General features: G+C 43.5%; 2 long non-coding RNA genes across 2 annotated transcripts in view; one reads left to right on the top strand and one right to left on the bottom strand.

Annotated features, from left to right (window-relative positions):
- LOC111096688 overlaps window positions 1–17001 on the top strand; it is a 43190-nt gene extending 26189 nt beyond the window's left edge. The window contains exon 4 of the long non-coding RNA XR_005361662.1: window positions 16862–17001. This is a non-coding gene — a long non-coding RNA (uncharacterized LOC111096688). The remainder of the gene's footprint in view (window positions 1–16861) is intronic.
- On the bottom strand, window positions 15304–18204 carry LOC119872539. Its single transcript, XR_005362203.1, has 3 exons — window positions 17934–18204; window positions 15642–15724; window positions 15304–15519 (listed from the first exon to the last, which is right to left on the bottom strand). It is a non-coding gene; the product is annotated as an uncharacterized LOC119872539 (long non-coding RNA).
- Window positions 18205–22490: the final 4286 nt, after the last annotated feature.

Below are 22490 nucleotides of genomic sequence, written 5' to 3'. Positions count from 1 at the left end.
ACATGATACTCTATATAGAAAACCTGAGGGCACCTGGGTGACTGAGTTGGTTAAGAATCTGCGTTTGGCTCAGGTCATGATCCCAGGGCCCTAAGATTGAGCCCTGCATCGGGTTCCCTGCTCAGTGGGGAGTCTCCTTTCCTTCTCCCTCTGCCCTTCCCCCTCACTCATACACACACTCTCTCTCTCAAATAAATAAATAAAATCTTTAAAAAAAAGAAGGAAAAAGAAAACCTGCAAGACTCCACCAAAAAGCTGCTAGAACTGACAAGCAAATTCAGTAAATTTGCAAGATACAGAATTGATGTACAGAAATCTGTTGCATTTCTATACATCAATAATGAAGCAGCAGAGAGAGAAATTAAGGAATCAGTCCCATTTACAACTGCATCAAAAACAATAAGATACCTAGGAATAAACCTAACCAAACAGGTGAAAACCTATACTCTGAAAACTATGAAACATTGATGAAAGGGATCGAAGACTATACAAAGAAATGGAAAGATATTCCATGCTTATGGGATGGAAGAACAAATATCATTAAAATATCCATACTATCCAAAGCAATCTCACATTTAATGCAATTCTTATCAAAATACCAACAGTATTTTTCACAGAGCTAGAACAAACAATTCTAACATTTATATGGAACCATGAAAGACTCTGAATAGACAAAGCAACCTTGAGAAAGAAAAGCAAAGTTGGAGGCATCACACTTCTGGACTTCAATTATATGACAAAGTTCCAGGAATCAAAACAGTATAGTATTTGCACAAAAATAGACATATAGATCAATGGAACAGAATAGAAAACCCAGAAATGAACCCACAATTATATAGTCAACTAGTCTTCGACAAAGCAGAAAAGGATATCCAATGGGAAATAGTCCCTTCAACAAATGGTGTTGGGAAAACTGGACAGTCACATGCAAAAGAATGAAACTGGATCACTTTCTTATACCATACACAAAAATAAATAAAAAATGGATTAAAGAACTAAATGTAAGACCTGAAACCATGTAAATCCCAGAAGAGAACAAAAGAGTAACCTCTTTGACATCAGCCATAGCAACTTCTTTCTGGATATATCTCCTGAAGCAAGGGAAACCAAAGCAAAAATAAACAGTTGGGACTGCATCAAAATAAAAAAAACTTCTGCATAGCAAAGGAAACAATCAATAAAACTAAAAAGCAACCTATAAAGTAGAAGATTTTGGAGATGGCATATTGGATAAAGGATTAGTATCCAAAATACATGAAGAACTTATAAAACTCAACACCCCAAGAATGAATAATCCAATTAAGAAATGAGCAGAGGAAAACAAAACAAAACAAAACAAAAACTAAATAAACAAAAAAATAAAAAATAAAAAAAAGAAATGGGCAGAGGACATGAATAGACATTTTTTCCCAAAGAAGACATACAGATGGCCAACTGACACATGAAAAGATGTTCAACATCCCTGGTCATCAGGGAAATGCAAATCAAAACTATAATGAGATATCACCTCACACCTGTCAGAATGGCTAAAATCAGTCACACCAGAAACAACAGATTTTGGAAAGGTTGTGGATAAAGGGGAATCCTCTTGCACTGTTGATGGGAATGCAACTAGTGCAGCCGCTCCAGAGAGCAGTAGGGGTTCTTCTCAAAAAGTTAAAAATAGAACTGCCCTAGGAACCAACAATGGAACTGCTAGGTATCTACCCAAAGAATACAAAAATATCGAGGAATACAGGTACCCTGATGGTTATAGCAGCATTGTCTCTAATAGTCAAATTATGGAAATCACAAGTATGATGAAGGGATAAAGAAGATGTTACACACACACACACACACAGATACACACAATGGAATATTACTCAGCCATAAATAAGGATGAAATATAGCCATTTGTGATGACTTGCATGGAGCTAGAGTATTATGCTAATTCAGAGAAAGACAAATGGTATGATTGGAATGAAATCTTGCAGGACATCTGGGTGGCTCAGGGGTTGAACATCTGTCTTCCTTTGGCTCAGGTCATGATCCTGGGGTCCTGGGATCAAGTTCCACATCAGGCTCCCCACCGGGAGCCTGCTTTTCCCTCCACCTATGTCTCTGCTTCTTTGTGTCTCTCATGAATAAATTTTAAAAAATGAAATCTTGCCATTTGTAATGATATAGATGGAACTAGAGTATTATGCTAAGCTAAATAAGTCATTCAGAGAAAGACAAATGCTATGATTTCACTCATTTGTGGAATTTAAGAAACAGAACAAATGAGCAAAGAGGAAAAAGAGAGACACAAACCAAGAACACTCTTAACCCTAGAGAACAAACTGACAGCAGAGGGGAGGTGGGGGGGGGATGGGTCAAATAGATGATGGGGATTAAGGAGTGCACCTGTTGTGATGAGGGGCAGGTGATGTAGGGAAGTATTGAATCACTGTATTGTACACCTGAAACCAATATAACATTGTATATTAACTCACTGAAATTTAAATAAAAACTTAAGAAAAAAAGAAAGAAAAGAATGAGTAATGAAGCACAGAAAGTAGCAGAGATAAGAGATTTTTTTTGTTTTTTTTTTTAATATATACTGAATATCTTTTACTGGCTTTTTTAAAAATTTTTTTATTTATTTATGATAGTCACACACAGAGAGAGAGAGAGAGAGGCAGAGACATAGGCAGAGGGAGAAGCAGGCTCCATGCACCGGGAGCCCGAAGTGGGATTCGATCCCGGGTCTCCAGGATTGCGCCCTGGGCCAAAGGCAGGCACCAAACTGCTGTGCCACCCAGGGATCCTGAGATAAGAGATTTAAAGACCCAGGTGGTGAGATGGAGGGAGAAGCTGCGTGGTGACACCTTGGATTCTAAACACGTTCTATAAGAGCTCTGTACCCATTCTACAGATCTCTCCTTGAGCTGCTTTGAGTGGGTTTTTGGTTTTTGAATGGTCTCTGAATGAGACATTGGGTTCTGCTCTGGTTTGATCCCCAAACTCAAATGAATAGTGTCCTCAGAAATAGTCACATGTGTATGAATCTAGGCCACATGGCTTCTGGATTAGGAGCCACTCTTCATGTGACCGAGGCTCCACTGGCTGTAAGAAAAAGTGTCTTTAAGGTTACCTTAAATAATGACTATTTTAAAAAATAAAAATAAAAAAATAATGAATATTTTTTAAAGGATGCATATAACACATAGAAATATGGAAGGCAGTAATTTTAGCCATCTGGTGCAGGCTAGAGGAATTTTGAGACACAATTTTTAAGACAAATCACTATTTGAAAGGATATCTCCCTCTCTATACCAGGAAGGGAATGATAACTACATTTCTAGGAACTCTTATCAATGGAGAAAGCAAAGGCCTAAATCTACATAAAAACCTCACTCTCTCACTGTACTTTGCCTAGAAACCTTCCATAACCAGCTCCTCCTCCTCCCCAACATTTGTCTTTAGCTGAAAACGGTTTTTAAAGTGGTGGCTTGGGCCACTTGAGGGAGTTACTCAGTTTTCCTTGGTCTCTCCCTTGTAAACTGGAAGTATACATGTTATTTAACTTTTTTTTGTTTTGTTTTGTTTTTCTCCTGTTAACCTGTCTTTCATTATTGGGGGGTGGGAGGAGGGAGGTCTCAGTCAGGAACCTAGAAGGGTAGAGGGAAAACTTTTTCCTCTCCTGCATGATTTACTATAATGGGAGCCCAGACTCTGCAAAGTTACATGTTATTTATTTATTTATTTTTTGTCTGGTAGAGGTGCAAATGATTTCTTTCCTGTGTAAAGATTTGATTGGCTTATAGGACATCAACCAATTTTAGTTCCAAATTATCACATTTATTTCAACGTGCCATTCCTAACAGTCAATCTAAGTCTTTGGCCTCCAAATTCTACATGAAAATAGCTTTACCATTTTCTGATTCTCTAGTTTATGAAATAAGTCTTTGATACACATTTACTATGTGCTTATATAATAACATGTTTAATTTTTTTTGAAAATTATATTTGGACAACTCAACCAAATAGGCTGGGGAAAATCTTTTGAGACTTGTTAGACCAGCTACCTGGTTAGAAGTAACAGGGCAGAGCCAGGTTATTCTTTATCCTGGTTGACTTGAGGTTTATTCCCAGATCTGAGTATCCTGGTCTGGGGTCAGATTGGGAGTGGGGTGAGCTCTATGGCTGGGATACCCACATGGTGAGAAAAAATAGGGCCCATAGTAGGACAAAGCAGGAAGGATGATAGTGAAGACAAGAGATTAAGCTTCTCATTAAATTGGGAAAACAGACAAATGTATTGCTGGATAAACAGAAAACCTTCACACAATGAGCAGAGACAAACTGGGAACATCCCTTGTCTGGAGAGCTCTGACTAGGTGCCAATACTCCTATCTGTACTAGTGTTCAGAACTTTACTTACTAGTAGTAATAATTTTACATGTACTCTAAGTCTATAATTTGCTCCACCTTTTAAAAAACTTTTTATTTAAATTCTGGTTAGTTGAACAGCCTGGGTGGTTCAGGAGTTTAGCACCTGCCTTCCACCCAGGGCACGATCCTGGGGACCCGGGATTGAGTCCCTCATCGGGCTCTCTGCATGGAGCCTGCTTCTCCCTCTGTCTATGTCTCTGCCACTCTCTCGGTGTCTCTCATGAATAAATAACATCTTTAAAAAAAATTCTAGTTAGTTAACATACAGTATAATACTAGCTTCAGGTGTAAGATATAGTGATTCAGCACTTTCATACAACACCTGGTGCTCATAAGTGCACTCCCTTTTTTTTTTTTTTTGAGAGAGACAGAGAGAGACAGAGAGAGTGAGCGCTCTTGTGCATCTGGGGGAGGGGCAGAGGGAGAGGGAGAGAATCTTAAGCAGGCTCTATGCCCAGGGCAGAGCCCCTGGTAAGGCTTGATCTCATCACCCTGATATCATGGTCTGAGCCAAAATCAAGAGTTGGATGCCCAACCCACTGAGTCACGCAGATGCCCCATGACAAGTGCACTTCTTAATCCCCATCACCTCTTTCACTCCCACCCCCTCAACTCCCCTCTGGTGACCAGCAGTTTGCTCTACAGTTAAGAGCTCCTATGTTTTGATTGCCTACTAGTGCTAGCAGCTTTATGTATAGTACTGCTGATCTTCACCATGGCCCTGGCAATTGGTGATATGAAGGACCAGAGGACTTGAAGAAAGTCAGTGACACACCCATGTTTTTGCACAGTTAGAATTTTATAGAAAGGACTTAAACCTAAGTTGATCTAATTCCACAGTCCATGTGCTCACCCCTGCCTCTCCTCTTCTTATTCCCTCTCTCCCTCCTTCCCTAACATTACTGAGGACCTACCAGGTGCCCAGCACTGTGCTAGGCTCTTGGGAGATAGTGGGAAACAAAGTCCTTGCTCTCAGGGAGTTTACAACACAGAAAATAATAATAATAATAATAATAATAATAATAATAATAATATAAAATCTCCTGTGATGGCACATTTCTTTGTTTTCTGCCATCAACAGTGCTTTTATCCCATGCTACATCCCCCACCCTCGCGTGGAGCTTATACTGTGGCCCGGAGAATCGGGAGCACTTCAGAGAAACACCTGCAGTCTCTTTGTGTGGGGGCCTTTGGTAGAGAGAAGCAGTCGCAGCGAAGCAGCGGGGTGCGGGCAGCCAAAGGCTGAAGCACCCCTTTGGAAGGCAGGGTGTGGGCTGTGTGGAGGGAGGTGGCGGGGCAGAGTCACGCTCACCTGCCCGCTCCTCCCTCACCGAGCAGCCTCAGAGTAGCAACTGCAGATTCTCGAAAGTTTCATCCCCTCTGAGGGGTCAGGAGCAATCCTAGCATGATCAGTAGCTGAGTTAAAATTCATGCTAAGAAAGCATTTCTATTAAGTCAGGATCTCAGCGGAGGGAGCATGACAGTGATTAAAACAGGCGTCAAACCTGAATAATTAGCCCGCTCTGCAGAGCTGCTGCACCTGTTCACAGGACTTCCGGTTGCAATGCATCACCATAAACAACAGAGAGACCATAACATCTCAGAAAAGATAGGTTTCCAGAAACTTTTGGAACACTGACACTTTGGAGGCTGTGCCGGGAAAGCACTGCTTTTTTTTTTTTTTCCTTCTTTAAGGTTGTTGACTTAAAAACAAATTTTTTTTTGGTTTATTGTTACATTAGTGGGTTCTCTAAATAGCAACTTTGTATTTTAATCGCTTCCAGGAATTCCTCCTGATTCCGAGTGTGAAGGTGGAGAGGCCAGGGATTGCTAACCCAAGGCTGGTGCATTCGGGTGGAAGGCTGTGTGCGGACAGCCTTGGGCTCAGGGTCCTCTTTCCTCATGGACTCAGGTCCCCAGTGATGTCACCTAACTCAGCTCTTCTTCCTTGTGTGGGGTTGGTGGGGCCCTCACAGTAGATGCTGATGAGGCCATGGTCACTGATTCAACGAGGCCAGTTACCAAGGGGCGCATAGCCCCTGGCAGCACTGCTAGCCCTGGCTCTGTGTATTCTCAAACTTGCCTGCACGTTGGAATCACCAGGAGAGAACTAAAAAACCCAGATGACCAGGCTGCATCCCAGACCAATGAACTCAGAATGTCATGGGGCCAGGGGTCAGTAATTTTAAACAGGATTCCAAAGCTCAGACAAGTTTGGAGAACCACTGTCCTGAGGATCATGAAAGTGAGGTGGTCTCACAAGCCCATGAACACAGAGGAAAACACAGCCCAAGGGGTCACGAGTGCACAAGGTGTGTGTGCCTTTGTTTCTGTACAGTGAACACAAGCCTCACGCAGGACGGGCAAATAGCATGGTGTTCTCAGTGGATAGAGAACTCATGTGGTATAGCATGAGGCAGCCGTGTTCCAAGCCAAGCTCTTATTCCCATTTTACAGAGGAAATTGAGGCACAGAGGTTAGGCAAAAACCCCCAGGGCATCCAACTGGAAGGGGCATTACCGGTGTGCATGGCATGGAGGCGTCTATGCCATCCCTAGAGCAGAGGGGAGACCAGCACAAATTTCACTCTGGCTCTGTAAATGGGTAGCCCTTAGAATGAACAGAGTAGAGCTTTTGCACCAAATTTCCATTTCAAAGAACTAACTTCCAACCTTAAATCCAGTTGCATTGGTTCTCACAGCTCTGGAGCTGACCCATGTTAGTTGCAAACCCTCCGTCTGATGGGCAGAGCCTTCCCTCCATCTGTTGACTCTGATGGTTATTGATGGTTTGGCATGAGACACATGGAGCCACCCAAGCCATGGTAACGCTTTAGAAAGTTACCACGTGTGCTGTGGCTGAACCCAGCGCTCACTGAGCCATTGTGAAGAGTAAATCAGCTGTTGAACCCTGAGAAGGGCTCTTCCCATTTAGCCAAGAAGGGTGCCCTGGGGATGGAGTGAAAGGGGAGGACGGAGGGTGGCACACAGGTTGTGTTGGGGAGTGGGATGTGTCTCCTAGGGCTGATGGTGGTGGGACAGTGTGGGGCTCTTCACGAGACCCACTAGTGCTGAAGTGTAGTAGTTCAAGAGTGCTGACTAGGGCATGGCTCCCTCAGGCAGAGGAAGGAAGCACCAGGCCATGCCCTGACCCCTGGAGTGGGTTAGGGACAGACAGCATGTTTCTTCTAGGGATCGTACTAGGGATGGGTGAACATGGATGTGATAGTGGGAGTTAGGTGGGGAAGGAACACAGCTCCACACAACTGCCTTACTCAGCATGTCCCACTTCCTCAGGCAAATAAGACCATAAGGACAAACCAACAAGAAGGCTGTTCATGTGTTGGTCTGTCCCAACATGCTTTGATTCTGGAATGGCCTCTCCTACCCTCTTAGCTGCAATCACCCTCAATCCCACCTCTGCAAAAACTACTCCAGCAGCGAGTCTTCCGTGACTTCCCACTGCATAGAGTGTTGTTCAGAGCCTTCACTCAACTCCAAACTCCTCTCCAATTCAATCTTTCCCTACCTTTCTGGTCTTCTTCTCTTTCTCCTTCTCATTCTCCTTCTTTTTGTGATGTGGAACTCGATCTCAGGACTCTAGGATCACGACTTGAGCCAAAGGCAGATGCTCAACCACTGAGTTACCCAGGTGCTTCCCTTTGTCATCTTATTTCCACTCACCCACCTTGGGCTTCTGCAGGTTGGGTCTAATTGCCATTTCCTGAAAATGCTCTGAAGTGTCCCCGTTCCAGGTCTCTGTCTCTGAGGAGATGGATTCTGGGACTATTTATGGGTACTGGTCTTTTTGATTTGCTCCCAAAACTGTCCTTACAATTTTTGTGCATGTATGTATTTTCATTGGATTCTCAAAAGGGTGTTCACCCATCAGACATCCATACCAGAACAATTAAATCAGAACTGCTGGGGGTAGTATATTCTCTCGGGCAGCCCGGGTGGAGAACCATCGTTGTACAAGAAACAGTGGGCTTGGAATATAAGTGACCTTGGTTTTTCTTCTCTTGGCCACAGGACCTTAGAGAAATCATGCTGAGCCTCATGTGCTGAGGGAGATAATAATGGTAAATCCTTTCACAGTTGTTACAAGGATTAAAAGTGTGTAAAAGTGCTTTGCAAACTGTGAAGTGTTAGCATTTGCCACCTGTCTTATCAGTGTGAAGAGACACTGATAAGGGAGTGGGAGAAATATTTTGAGTGAAACAGAAGTCAGAAAGTCACATCTATCAGAGTTAAATATTAGATACTATGTACTTTCCAGGTCTGCCGCTGCTGGGACTGAGTAAATTGTCATAACCTTCCTGAAAGGCAATTTCCCAATGTATATAAGATGTGTAAAAAATATCCAGGCTCTTTGACCCCAAGATAACATTTCTAGGGATTTCTCTTAAGGATTTAATTAAGGACATGAACTAAGATTATAGTAGTACAAAATTGGAAACAATCTAAATTTGTAACAATAAGGGATTGTCTAATGATAAATGAGGTATTATTTAAACATTAGCATTCTTTTGCATTTAAATATTTCACATGGAAAGAGACTTATAGTAAATAGTATAAAAGGCAGTGCATAAAAATGATATGTATAATATGTTCGCCCTTATTTTTATTTTATTTATGTATTTATTTTTAGAGAGAGACAGAGACCAAGCATGCAAGTGGAAGTGAGAGGCAGAGGGAGAGGAAGAGAGAGAGAATCTTGAGCAGGTGAAGCCAGACTTGGGGCTGGATGTCATGACCCTGAGATCATGACCTAACCCAAAAATTAAGAGTCAGAGGCTTAACTGACTGAGTGAGCCATCTGGGCTCCCTTGCACTTATTTCTAAAGACACCTAAAAGACTTGCACTAAAACAGTGACAGTAGTTAATTGCAGGTGATGAAATTTTGGAAAATATAATTTTTTTCTTATGTTGACTCTGTATTACTTTTTTTTTTTTTAAAGTTTTTTTTTTTTAAGTTTTTTTTTTTTAATTAATTAATTTATTTATTTATGATAGTCACACAGAGAGAGAGAGAGGCAGAGACACAGGCAGAGGGAGAAACAGGCTCCATGCACCGGGAGCCCAACGTGGGATTCGATCCAGGGTCTCCTGGATCGCGCCCTGGGCCAAAGGCAGGCGCCAAACCGCTGCGCCACCCAGGGATCCCGACTCTGTATTACTTTTAAACATAGTTTTCATTTAAAAAGAAAATTTAGGTAAGTCTATTAGAAGTGCCAGTGTTGTTGAGGGCCGAGGTGGCTTGCAATCTTCCTGAGAGCGCCATCCGTTTCTCTTGTGCCAGGGGAAGAGACCAGAGCAGAAATGGGGCTCCTCCTGGCGCCAGGGGCTGACTCAGAGAGATAAAAGGATTATCTCCGTTTCTCCCAATGGCTGGCCATCTGGCCCACTGAACTCTCCATTTTCAGCTGGACCAGGATTTTTTGAACAAAACGACTTGCTGAAACCCACCATGAGCACATCCTGCCTTCTGGTGTGGTCAGGTGGAGCAGCCCCTTGCCAGCTGAGTCCTGCCAGAACTGGGTCCTCTCACTGATCACCATCCTCTGCACCCCTTCTCTTTCTCACGGAGCTGGAGGAGGTCTGCCCTCTGCTGAATTCGAAATGATTACAAGGTGTGGAGTTAGGCATAATGCAGACCAGGGCCCAGGTCTAGGCTGACCAGTTAGCTGTGTGGCCTGATGATGGACATGCTCCAGGTTTTGGTTTCCTAATCTCTAGTTGCCAAACTCGTCAGTCGATTAGAATAGCTCAGATTGACCTAAGAACATTTGTGGACTTGGAAGTGTTCATATGGAACTTTTTTTAAAAAAGATTTTATTTATTTGAGAGAGAAAGAGAGAGAGAGAAATTGAGAGAGAGAGAGAGAGAGAGAGAGAGAACACATGAGTAGGGGGTGGGCAGGAGAGGGAGAAGCAGACTCCACCCTGAGCAGGGAGCCCAATGTGAAGCTCCAGCCCACGACTTGAGGATCATGACCTGAGTGGAAGGCACCCCTTCCTTCATATGGCATTTCTGACCAGACCTTGTTTTCTGCTTCTCTGAACTACTTTGTGGTGTTTCAACTCTAGAATCGTTGCTCATGACCTGCAGGCTCACCATGCACACAAGTCACCAGCTGAGCTGCTATGGCCGCACTTGTCTCCCTGCAGTCCTGTGCTAAGCTCTGGCCTAGGGTTCTTCTCTCTTATGTGGCTCTTCCCACTGCTCTACCTCGGGACTGGAAACCGGAGCGTTGGTCCGGGGTTGCTGGGAATCTGTGCTGTCATTACATTCTCCGTGGGTTCTCCTGCATATGAAGTTTGATCACCACCGATCCAGAGCTTGAATACAGAGCATAGGCCTCTCAGATGCTGTCTGCCTCTTTGCTTCCTTAGCTGACCTGGACTCACTTACTGGACCCTGTTCATTTCTAGGTCTTAAGTATTTCTCATGCACTCCCTTGTATTATTAGTACACTTTTACTTACAGATGAACAGAACCCAGTCCCAAATGATTTAAGCAAAAAGAGAATTTATTGTAAAAGTTCAGGAATATACTGCTTTCAGGCATGGCTTGATCTAGGCACACACTCTATTATTAGGAGGCAGTCTTCCTCTGCCTCTTCACTTACTGTGTTGGCTCCATTTTTCAAAAACATTGACTCTGTGGTAACAGAATGGCTGCAGGGGCTTCAGATCTCATACCTTCTCAGATTCCAGTCCGGTAGAAAATTCAAGTCCAGAATTCCCATCAAAGTCTTATAGACTCTGGCTTTGATAGGGTTACCTGTGCATCCCTGAGTCTGTCACAGAGCTCAGAAGGACGAGTACCTCTGATTTACCAGAGTGTGGTGGTGATCAATTCTTAAAAGCATACAGACTGAGGTGTTTGTAGCACATTCCCGGATTAAAGTTGCGGGTTTTTCCCAAAAGTAGAGTATGTGAGTGTTAAGTGATTCTAGGGAGTGAATGTCCATTTATCTCTTTTGTGAAGGCTGTCTGGACTCTTCAAGACTGTTGTGACTGAGGCCAGGAGGGCTTTGTGTTAGGTTGTGACCCTGTGGATCAGCTCCTGCCTGGGACGGGCACCCAGCTCCGGCGGTCCCACTCTGGCCATATCCGCCCTGCCCTCTGAGTGTCCAGCCCCCTGAGTGTCCAGCTTTTTCAATAGGCTCAGCGTCCTCCAACTAGGTAGTCGAAAGCGTATCCAGACCCAGAAGCACAACACATTTCTTTTGAGATCCAGAGTGGTAGATGAGCAGCTGCATTCAGACAAAATGAAGGGTGAAGAAACCTCTTTTATTAAAAGCCTTTCCTTCCATCAGAGGTGATTTCACTCAAACTCTTAAAAGCTCAGGATAATTCACCCCCCACCAGGCTGCACTCAAAGGGAATGGCTGGTGGGCCTGAGTTGATTGCAAGATAAGAGACTGCATTTTGTCCCCGGGGGAGAAGCCCGGGTTGGGAGTCCACTCCCCACCCTGCTGGTTAGACTTAATGAAAAGGAGTGAGCAAAGAAGGAGCCTTGGCCAGGGACTGACTGTCTTTGTTCTCTGGGCCACATGCTGGAGCTGGAACAGCCCCAGCAGCCAGTGCCGCTCTGGGTTCAGGAGGGGATTCCAGCAGGAGTCATATTGTCTGCCTTTCAGCGTATGAGAGATTAGCTGCTCACCTTCTCTCACCTTTGCGCTGAGATGAATGTCCACGGAGAGCATGGATGAGGATGGATATTCCCAACAGGGCAAATGTAATGAGACTAGATGCCAAAAACAAAAACAAAAACAAAAAACAAAAAAACAAAACAAAAAACCCCCCCAAAACCCAAAATACCCAAAAAAACAAAAAACTCTGAAACCCTAATTAGATGCCAAGCCCTGACTAATGATCAGATTCATACATGTGAACCGCCAGGAGTCAGGGCTGCAGTGGTCCTGCCGGGTCTCCCCTGTGGGGTCTAGGTGGAGCTTGTGCCAGGAGTGGGAGCTGCACTGATGCAGTTTTGGAATATAGGTGAGGTCCAGGGCCGACAGCCAAGAAAGAATTCTTGAGAGGTCTTTGGTGCAAAATGGTGGTTTTATTAAAGCCTTGGGATGGGTGGCTGATTATATACCCGAGGAGTTGGGGGAGGTTAAGGAAAAGGGAGGTTTCTAATGATTTTCATATGCTAAGGAGGATCTACAAGATACTGGAGGCCTTGCCATTGTCAAGTTAAAGATTGTTTTCCATCTAGCAAGGCATTAACATTAAGACAATTGGAAGTTTCCTAAGAAATGTCACATAGATCCCACCCTGGGCAGAGGTGGGGCTGTGGAATATCAACTGTAATTTGACCTCAACTAGCCCTCCAGTTCCTCATCCGCACTACAGACTCCATGGCTGTTCTAGAACCTCCTTACATTCAACAGCTGTGGAGTCTGCACTCTGGAATTTGCTTTCCATGTGTCCAAGGAAGAAGGTCTGTGGATGCCTGAAATTGTTTCACGTAACCCATGTGCTAGAATGACAGGAAGAGGACAAAATATGGATGCTTCCCCTATACTTTAAGATCCAAAGGGATTGTCACCAGTGGTTGACTGCTGTTCTACCTTCACTCCAGATGGGGGGAATCTTTCAACATCCAGCGGAGCTTGCCCAGGGATTTCTAGAATGACAGCAGAACAGTGGGAGAGTGTTCTTTCAGCTCTGGATTCTGGGAATTTCCCAGTTTTCTCTGTGTGAGAGAACCCAGCCCCATTTGAAGGCCTAATTCAGCAGAGCCAGAAGCATGGAGAGAGGAGGGGTGAGGATAGAGGAACATGGTTCTGGCTAGCCTCCCTTGATCCCACATTGGGGTTGATCTCACATGGTGCCCAAGGGACGACTGGCAGTGGCCCTGCATAGCGTCCAGGTCTTGGGTGCAGGGCCACAGATTTGCTTCATACTGAAAGGTCTAAAGCTGTTGAAACATATTAGAACATCCTCAGTATCCTACGGGGCTGCCTTTGGTCTTCTTGCCAGAGAACTAATGTCGGTTGTGAGCAAAAGGGCCACATCTGAGGTAGAGAAATAAGATTTTTAAAATAGTGTTTCCAGGAGTGTCTTGGCATCTTACAGAAAGCAGCACATCAAAGTATTGATTCAATCACGTAAAGTGCATTAGCAGAGGATGCCTATCAGACTCAGACATCCGAATGTCTGCTCCAGTGAAAAAAGCACACATAAGGAGCATAGGCTAAACTTTGCATCCTTGTATGAGCACAGTGCATGACGTGGCTGTCAGGGTTGGTTTCTGCTTGTTTTTACTTTTGGTTGGATGACAAGATGAGCAAGAGCTTGACATTCGTGTTTACTCTCAGTCCTGACCAACACTGCCTGTTTGGGAAATAATTTGTTTCCTTGAACTCATTGTAAGGCTTTGTTTTTAACCAATAGGATCAAATGGATTTTATAAAACAAACTGAATGAATTCCAACGAGGCCAGAACCCAAGAACATTTCCATAAGTGTCAGGTCGTTGCTGGTGTGTCCTCTCAACTGAGGTACAAAATGTGCAGGCTACCCCCAGGAACCTTGCTTGTTCCAAGAGCTCAGAAATGAGGAGTGCTTCCGCTGGAGTGTAAGTGGCTTAGAGCATCAAAAGTACACATAGAGATTGACATCGAAGTAATTAACTCAGCCACCAAGATGTTTGACTTCCATCATGCAAAATAGTCATCTGCACTGAGTCTTCGCATTTGAGGTCATCAGCACAGCCTTTGCTGAGTTTTCTTATATAATCTTAATGAATTCCAAGTCCTGTGACTTTGAAATATCTGGGGGATATTTGACCACTTGGGGACTGACGATGTGGTCTGAGAGAGCAGAGCCTCCTCTCAGGAAGATCTACTGATTCTGCTCCATGAAAGAAGTCTGCGAGGGAAGAGAGGACATATTTCCATTTGTTGCCTACAGATTTATTTGCTTGTATTGCTTTGGGAAATGGGATGACTGTGTGTGTCTGCATTATGGTTGATGGAATAAAGCATCATTCCATATCATACCTGTGAAATAAATCACTTCTGAACCTACATAAAAATAATAAAGTGGGTCAGTTCCCTCTGGGAATGTTCTCCCGTCCCTGGAATCCAGCTTCCATTAACATATAGAAATGATGCCTGACATTGCTTTATAGTTATGTGCCTATCAACACCGAATTTATTAATGCACCCCTCATGCTTTCTTAAGTTCCATAAGGTGATGAAAACAGTTTCAACGGTGATCCTATATATCCATCCGGACATATCTCAAACAAAACAAAACAAAACAAAACAAAACTCTTTCTGCTGAACGGTAAACTGTTTCACGAGGTAGAGGCTGTTTGGAAGGGCCTCTGTGGTATGAGGGCGTGATGATCAGGGATGGATTGGCCAGGTTGGTGGTACCTGTGAAACCCAGCTCCGGTTACTCTGGAGTGGTCCTGGCTGCTGAGTTAGTTCTTGCCTGTCCACTTCTACCACTGTTTTATGACTTTGAGATGACTCTTTTTCCCAAATCCTCTGTCCCAAATTGTGAAAAAATAAGATAGCCGTTGCCAACTTGAAACTGAAGGGAATGGCTGTGTTAGTATCCATTGTGTACCAACCATGTGGTTGGCACCTGGAATGTTTTCCCTCTTACTGTCCTCCTGGCAACTCCCTCGAGACTGAGCCTGTCACTTTTTGTGCTTTGCAGTTAATGGAGTGAGCAATTGAGAGGGTGGGGTCCTTGTCCCCAAGCACAGGGTCAAGATGAGTGCAGCAGAGTACCTGAACCTGGGCTCTGTGCCAGGAAGGCTGCCATCTGCCTCTCTCCGGAGAAGTTGCTTACCTGTGCCTGGGACCTTTGGAGGCACAGGACCAAGGATGCTTCATGGGTTATGTTGCTATGTCACCTTTCCATAGCACCCTCAAAAGGCAATTTCATTCATTAAAAAACAAACAAACCACTGAAATCGAGCCATCAAATCTTTCCCATCAGTTACACAGAGTCTTGGTTGCCCTACACACTGTTGTTGAGCAGAGAACTTTCCAAAGCCCTTGTGGTTTACTGTGGTCAACTCTTTCCAGCTGAGAAAGCTTTCCGAGGCCCATCATAGCCCTTCCTGATAACTGAAACACAGTGATAAGATGGTAGAAAATATTCAAGGAGGAAGCATTACCCCAAGGCCTTCTACACAGATTTCTGACCCAAGGAAGATTTCTAATTCAGTTCATGGAGCAAGAGTGCGCACCTGGCCCATTCCTGGCACCACCACTGGGCAGCAGGAGGACTTTCAGGAAGTGATTTCACTTCCATAAGCATCGGTTTCCTCATCTAAAAAATAAGGATAATATTAGTAACTACCTCTCACTGTTCTTTTTTTAAGGATTGCTTTTTAAACTAATCTCTAGACTGACATGGAGCTCAAACTCACAACCTGGAGATCAAGAGTTGCACGCTCAACCAACTGAGCCAGCAGGCACCCCCTACCTCTCACTGTTCTTATGGGGAAATATGCAGAGAAGTCATCAGCATGAGACCAGGAACAGAGTGAGCATTCAGTAAATGTGCCCACTGTGGTTCATGAAGACCATCTCATCTTTGCTCAAATGCCCTCAGGAATGGAAAGCTAACTACCTCCCAGAGTAGCTCGTTCAAGGAATCTTAGAATTTAAGACATGAGCTCCTGACCCACTCCAGTGTCCTTTCCTTACATTGTGTCAAAGCCGGCCTCTGTGTAATAGTCTCCCTATGGGTCCAGCATTCCTCTTGTCATGGGCCCTGGCAAGAAATACTGGATCCTTTTAAAATGTGAGTGTCAAAGTTTGATTTCACACTGTCCATTATTGGACTTTAAGAAATACTCAAATTGTTGTCTTTTTCTTGGCACTTGTAAGTAGTCCACAGATAGGTTACAGAGCCAGAAAAGCTGCCCTTTCTCCCATGGCCTGACTGAGCTAGCTCCTGTATTCCCTGTGCTCACCACACATGACCACCAGGTTTTCTCATACCTGGCCTTACTGTAACATCTTGGTCATCCTTCAGTTCATCCATTTGTTGCTCAAAATGAGTCCCTCCTCTTAGCCACATACTGTGGATGTACACACAGAAAACTACTATCTGCTCCCCAGATGCTCATGGAGAAGTGGAAGGATGGATCAATAAACTGGGTGATAGTAGAGTGGGGACAGATGCTTGGCTGTCTAGAACACAGGGGAAGGAGGTGCCAGGTGCAGAGGTCATCTGCAGCCATAGGGAGGTAAGTGGTGCCATTACCATGACAGACACTGGCTAGTTGTTCAGAACTCTGTCTCCCCTTGTTGCTGGGCATGACAGCATCCCTCGTGGTCGGGAGGCCACATGACAGCATTGTAGCCAATAAAATGTGAGCAGAAGCCATGAAGGCTGCTTCTAGGCAGGGCCTGCAAATTACCTAACCTGTGATTCTTTGTATGTTCTCTCCAACTACAGGCTGGATGCAGACAAGGACGGTGACTGGAAGTCACAGGCAGCAGAAGGTGGAGCCACAAGATGGAAGGAAGGGACCAGGTCCCTGGCTTAGAAGAGAGAGCCTCCTGCTGACCAGGAACATGTGTCTCAGACTTTGTGGATGTGAGAAATAAACTTCTCTTCTGTTTAAATCCTTACACTTGTGGGGTTAATTTGTTGTTGTTGGAGCACCTAGGGTCACCACCACTACTGCACTTAGTAAACCTGAAGCTGAAATTGATTTACACGGTGTTGAAACCAGCCAGACTAGCTAAGCCAGTCCGAAAGAGACGCAGCGGTAATCCTGGCTTCTTAGTCTACGAGATAATGAGCCAATGGGAGCTGGACTCACAACATGCTCTCGTCCTGGAAAATTCTATTTGAGATGTATTTGGGCCCTTATCCCTAAAGAAATCATCTTAGCCCTGATTGAAATGTTCCTGTTTCTCATAGATAACATGGCTTACTCTATTGCTGGTTGCTGCTGCTAAAAATCTACAGCTTGCTTGCTTTTTTTTTTTTTTTTTTCTAAGCCAAAAGGAAGGAGCAGAAAGAAACATTACTCCCTATAAAGGGAAGGGAAGAGGCTTGGCAGCTCATATATGAGTGTGGAAAAGACAAAGAATGAAGGGTATTTTGCTTCTTGTCAGTGGGATTTTTCTGGGCTTTCCCTCCAGTTAGCCAGCCATGAAGCCAGGCCTTCCACATCTTTAACTTAAACTTAATCAGATTGTGTCATATTTCATTATAGTTTTGTTATTACTTTTGACAGGTCTGCCACAAAATAGTCCATGGGCTTCAATCAAATAAGAAATAAGTTTAATAAGGACACAATCAAGTAAGGAATAAATTAGAGAATTCATAAGAAAAAAAGATGTCTGATTATTGACATTCCTCTGGTACTGACATAGGCAACGTGTTTTCTGTTTATTCGTTTGTGCATCTGTTTTAGTTACCTACTGCTGACAAAGTAATTCTACAACTTGGTGGCTTACAATATGTCATTCATTATCTCACAAAGTTTCTGAAGGTCAGGAATCTGGGGACAGCTTACTAGATGATTCCGGGTCTCATGGAGTTGTGGGGGACTGGACGAGTCCATTCCAGATGGCTCACTGGTTTTGGCTGTTGGCTGGAGGCCTCCATTCTTCATTATTCAGTTTTCCATTAGGTGGGCTGTATCATAAGGCCACTCATTACACGTCAGTTCACCCCACCCGGAGTGAGCAATTTCAGAGAGGATGAGTGAGTGAGGCCACAGTGCCTTTTATGATCTAGCCCCCAAAACCATACATCACCCTGTCTGCTTTTTTCTTTTCATTAGAAGTGAGTCACTAAAGCCAGCCCACACTCAAAGGGAGAGGAATTAGGGCACCTGGGTGGCTCAGTCGGTTAAGCATCTGCCTTCAGCTCAGGTCACAATCCCAGGTCCTGGGATTGAGCCTCTGCATCAGGCTTCCTGCTCAGCAGGGTGTCTGCTTCTCCCTCTGCCTCTGCCTCTGCCCCTCCCCCTGCTCATGCCCACGCACTCTCTCTCTCAAATAAGTAAATAAGTAAATAAATAAATAAATAAATAAATAAATAAATATCTTTAAAAGAAAAGAAAAAGAAAGGGAGAGGAATTAAATCCCACTTCTTTCAAGAAAGAGCATCAGAGAATTTGTGGGTGCATTTTAAAACCTCCAATATTGATATATTACCTTCTTTGTACCAGGTACCAGTCAAGGAGCTGAAGATCTGGGAGTAAAGGAAATAATCAATATTTAAACAGCATATTGCTCATAAACTTTAGTAATCAATGTCAACGAATCAGCTTGGAGATATCTTTTCCACCACTTTTCCCCATGGTATGCTGTAATACCTCAGTCCACCAGTGGTCTTTGGTGATTGAACGCCTACCATGTCTTGGACAGTGCAAAGAAGGAACATATTATATATGGAAAGTCTAGTTGAATACACACCAAATTTTTGTTTTCTGCCTGGAGTTTCTCAATCATAAATATAGCATACATATTTAGATATGCTTCATATTATGTACTGATGAACATCAAAGAGACCTTAATACAACCAAAGATTGACAGTTTTTCCCCACAAATTCTGTTTTCTGGCCAAATGTTCTTGCTGGTAAGTTGCAGACAGAGTAAGAAGTAGAAAACAAACCAAATAAAATTACCATAACTTTTGTGATATCATCACAGTGAGCCATAAGTGGCTCATAATAATAATAATAAGTACCTAAACAATTACATACCTGTGAGATCAATTAACTCACACAGCTCCCTTTACAGCTTTTCTTCTGATAAATGAGTAAATGGAGGTTACGTTAGTAACCTTGGGTGCTCTGACCTGTGCCAGCTCTGGCTTCAGAGAAGCCATGCCTTACCATTAGAAGAGGCAGCTCTCCATCCTGCCCTCTACACCCTCACAGCGTGGAGCATAATGCACTGGCTGGGGCCCCCACTCGACTCCTAGAATCACACAGGCAGAGGTGGAAAGCGCCCTGGGACATAAACTAGTTCAACTTCTCCACTTATCATTGTAGAGACTGAGGCTTACAGATCACTTTGGATCATGTGGTGGTTGGTGGCAGCTGTGAGATGACAATCCAGATTTCCTGGGTCCAATCCTGACTTCTCTCTCTGGAGCCTACTCTGCCTCTTGCGGGAGCAGTCCCTGTGGATGCCCACGAGCAGGGGCAATGCTATGTTTTCAGAGGGAAAGGCAGGTGGCTGTTGGCCTCTGTGCATCCTACTCTTTGCAAATTGTTATCCAAATATTTTGTAAAATGTGATGATAGCCAATGTTTTTGAGGACTCTTTTGCCAGGAACTGTTCCCAAATTCATTTAATTTTACCCCAATGAAGTTATTACTTCGATCCTCTTTTTACAGCCAGGGAGTCCAGGCACAGAGAAGTTATGTAACTTGCTCAAGGTCACATAGGTGGTAAGTAGCAGAGCTGGTGTTCAAATCTGAGCAATCTGGCTCTAGAGCTCATGCCTGTTTGGACCAGGCTGATACTAATGGTAATTCTTTTAACCAACAATGCTTTCCTCTCAGTGCTATTCTGTTCCTAGGTGGGGGTGGTCTTTGCTTGTTGTGCTTTGCTGGAGTCCTCCTGTGGACTCCTAATTTGCTCCTTTACAACCCACAGGTCTGGCCTCTTTTGAGAAGCCTTCCTGTATTCTTTCCTGGTTGTCAGGCAGTAACTTTGCTCCTGGATCCTTGCAACACTTTTCTGGCCTGCACTGTAGCAGAAGCTATCTTTCTACACAGATAAATGACAGCTGTAGATAAGACAATGGCACAAGCAGGGTCCTAGAACAAGAAGGCCAGGGTATGAGTTTCCATTGTGCCAGCAATGTGTAGTGATCCTGGAAACTCCGTCAAGCCATCTGAGATTTTGAATCTGCAAAAGTGGTGCTGGTTATTCTGCAGCGCTCAGTGAAATGGTTGAGACAGGCAAGGCTCATCAGTATACGCTAGAACATTAGGAAAGCAGGTGTCGGGGAGCAGGTGTTTGTGTGTTTTTAATCCATCATGCCACACATTACTCACTATTTGCAAAGGGAAAGCATGCCTCTACTCTGGAGAGATCTGGGGTCACCATTTTACCCAGGCAGTCAAATGAGCATCATTAGTGGAGGGACAACCTGAAATTATGGGTCCTTTGATGTGATGCGATAGAGAATGCACCGCACCATCTCTGACAGCTTGACAGAGGTACAATTCACACACCGTACAATTCACCCACTTAAAACGTGTATAATTCAGTGGTTTAAAAATTTTTTTAGGGATGCCTGGGTGGCTCAGCGGTTGAACGTCTGCCTTTGGAGTCCCGGATTGAGGTCCCCATTGGGCTTCCTGCATGGAGCATGCTTCTCCCTCTACCTCTCTCTCTCTGTGTTTCTCATGAATAAATATATAAATAAAATCTTAAAAAAATTAAAATTAAAATAAAAAAATTATTTATTTACTGTAGAGAGAGAGCACAAGTACACTGAGAGGGGGGCAGAGGGAGAGAGAATCCCATGCAGACTTCCTGCTGAATGCAGAACCACATGTGGGGTTCTATCTACCACCTGAGATCAGGACCTGAGCTGAAATCAAGAGTCAAGTGCTTAACAGACTGAGCCACCCAGGTGCCCCAATTTGGTGGCTTTTTATATTCATGGAGTTGTATAACCATTGCCAGAATCTAATTTCAGAGTATTTTCACCACCCCAAAAAGAAGCTCCAGACCCATTAGCCGTCACTCCCATAGCTCCCTCCCACTGCCCAGCAGCTCTGGGTAACTGCTAATCTGCTTTGTGTTTCTATAGATTTACATTTTCTGGATACTTCATATCAATGAAGTCATGTAATATGCAGTCTTGTGTGACTGGCTAATTTTACCTAGTGTGTTTTCAAGGTTTATCTGCTTGTCAGTGCTTCATTCTTTTTTGAAGAATTATTGAAGAATTTGATATTATTATAGCTTAATAATATCCGACTGTATGGAATGGAATGTACCACATTTTATTCAGCCCTCAGTTGATGAACACTTGTTTTTTTCTACTTTGTAGCTATTATGAATAATGCCATGCTTAACACTCATGTACAGGTTTTTGTGCGGATACGTTGTTCCATTTCCCTCTTGGGTATATTCCTTAAAGCAGAAATGCTGGATCATATGCTAACTCTATGTTTAATATATATATTTTTTATTTTTAATAAAATCAAAATTTTTTCTTCCTTTTCTCTGTTAATATTGTGTATTCTTACAATGTTTACTTAAGCCTTTTTTTTAATAGTACTTTTGGGTTTACAGCAAAATTGAGTGTAAAGTACAGAGATTTTTCCATATATCCTCTGCGCACCCCCCCCATCCCTACCAGAGTGGTACATTTGTTACAATTGCTAAACCTACATTGACACATCATAATCACTCAAGCTTGTCATTTAATTAGGGTTTACTCTTGGTGTTATAATGGTATGTATGCATCATTATAGTAGCATACAGAGCTTCCTCCACCCCCTTTTTTTTAGAGAAAAATTGTGAGTGTGAGCATGCATGCCCCAAGCAAGTAGAGGAAGGATGAGGCAGGAGGGCAGAGGGAGAGAGAGAGAGAGAGAATCTCAAGCAGGCTCCATGTTCAGCATGGAGCTGACTCAGGGCTCAATCTCAGAACCCTGAGATGAAATCAAGAGTCAAGTGCTTAACCCATTCAGCCACTCAGGTTCACTGCCCTAAAAATCCTCTGTGCCTATCCTATTCATCCTTCCCTCTCACTCCAACCCCTTAAAGCACTGATCATTTTACTGTCTTCATGGTTTTGCTTTTTCCAGAATGTCCTATAATTGTAATCATATAGCATATGCCCCTTTCAGATTGGCTTCTTTCACTTAGTAATGTGAGTTAAAGTTCCTCTATGTCTTTTTATGACTTCATAGCTTATTTCTTTTTAGTGCTGAATAACATTCCATTGTCTGGATGGACCACAGTTATCCATTCACCTACTAAAAGACATTTTGGTTGTGTCCAAGATTGGCAGTTAGGAATAAATCACTCATAAATATCTGTTTGCAGGTTTTTGTGTGGATATAAGTTTTCTATTTCTTTGGGTAAATACC

The sequence above is a fragment of the Canis lupus genome, chromosome 7 (genome assembly GCF_011100685.1).
Source record: "Canis lupus familiaris isolate Mischka breed German Shepherd chromosome 7, alternate assembly UU_Cfam_GSD_1.0, whole genome shotgun sequence".
NCBI classification, from domain to species: domain Eukaryota; kingdom Metazoa; phylum Chordata; class Mammalia; order Carnivora; family Canidae; genus Canis; species Canis lupus.
The sequence above is the reverse complement of the archived record's forward strand: the minus strand, read 5'-3'. Positions and strand labels throughout refer to the sequence as shown.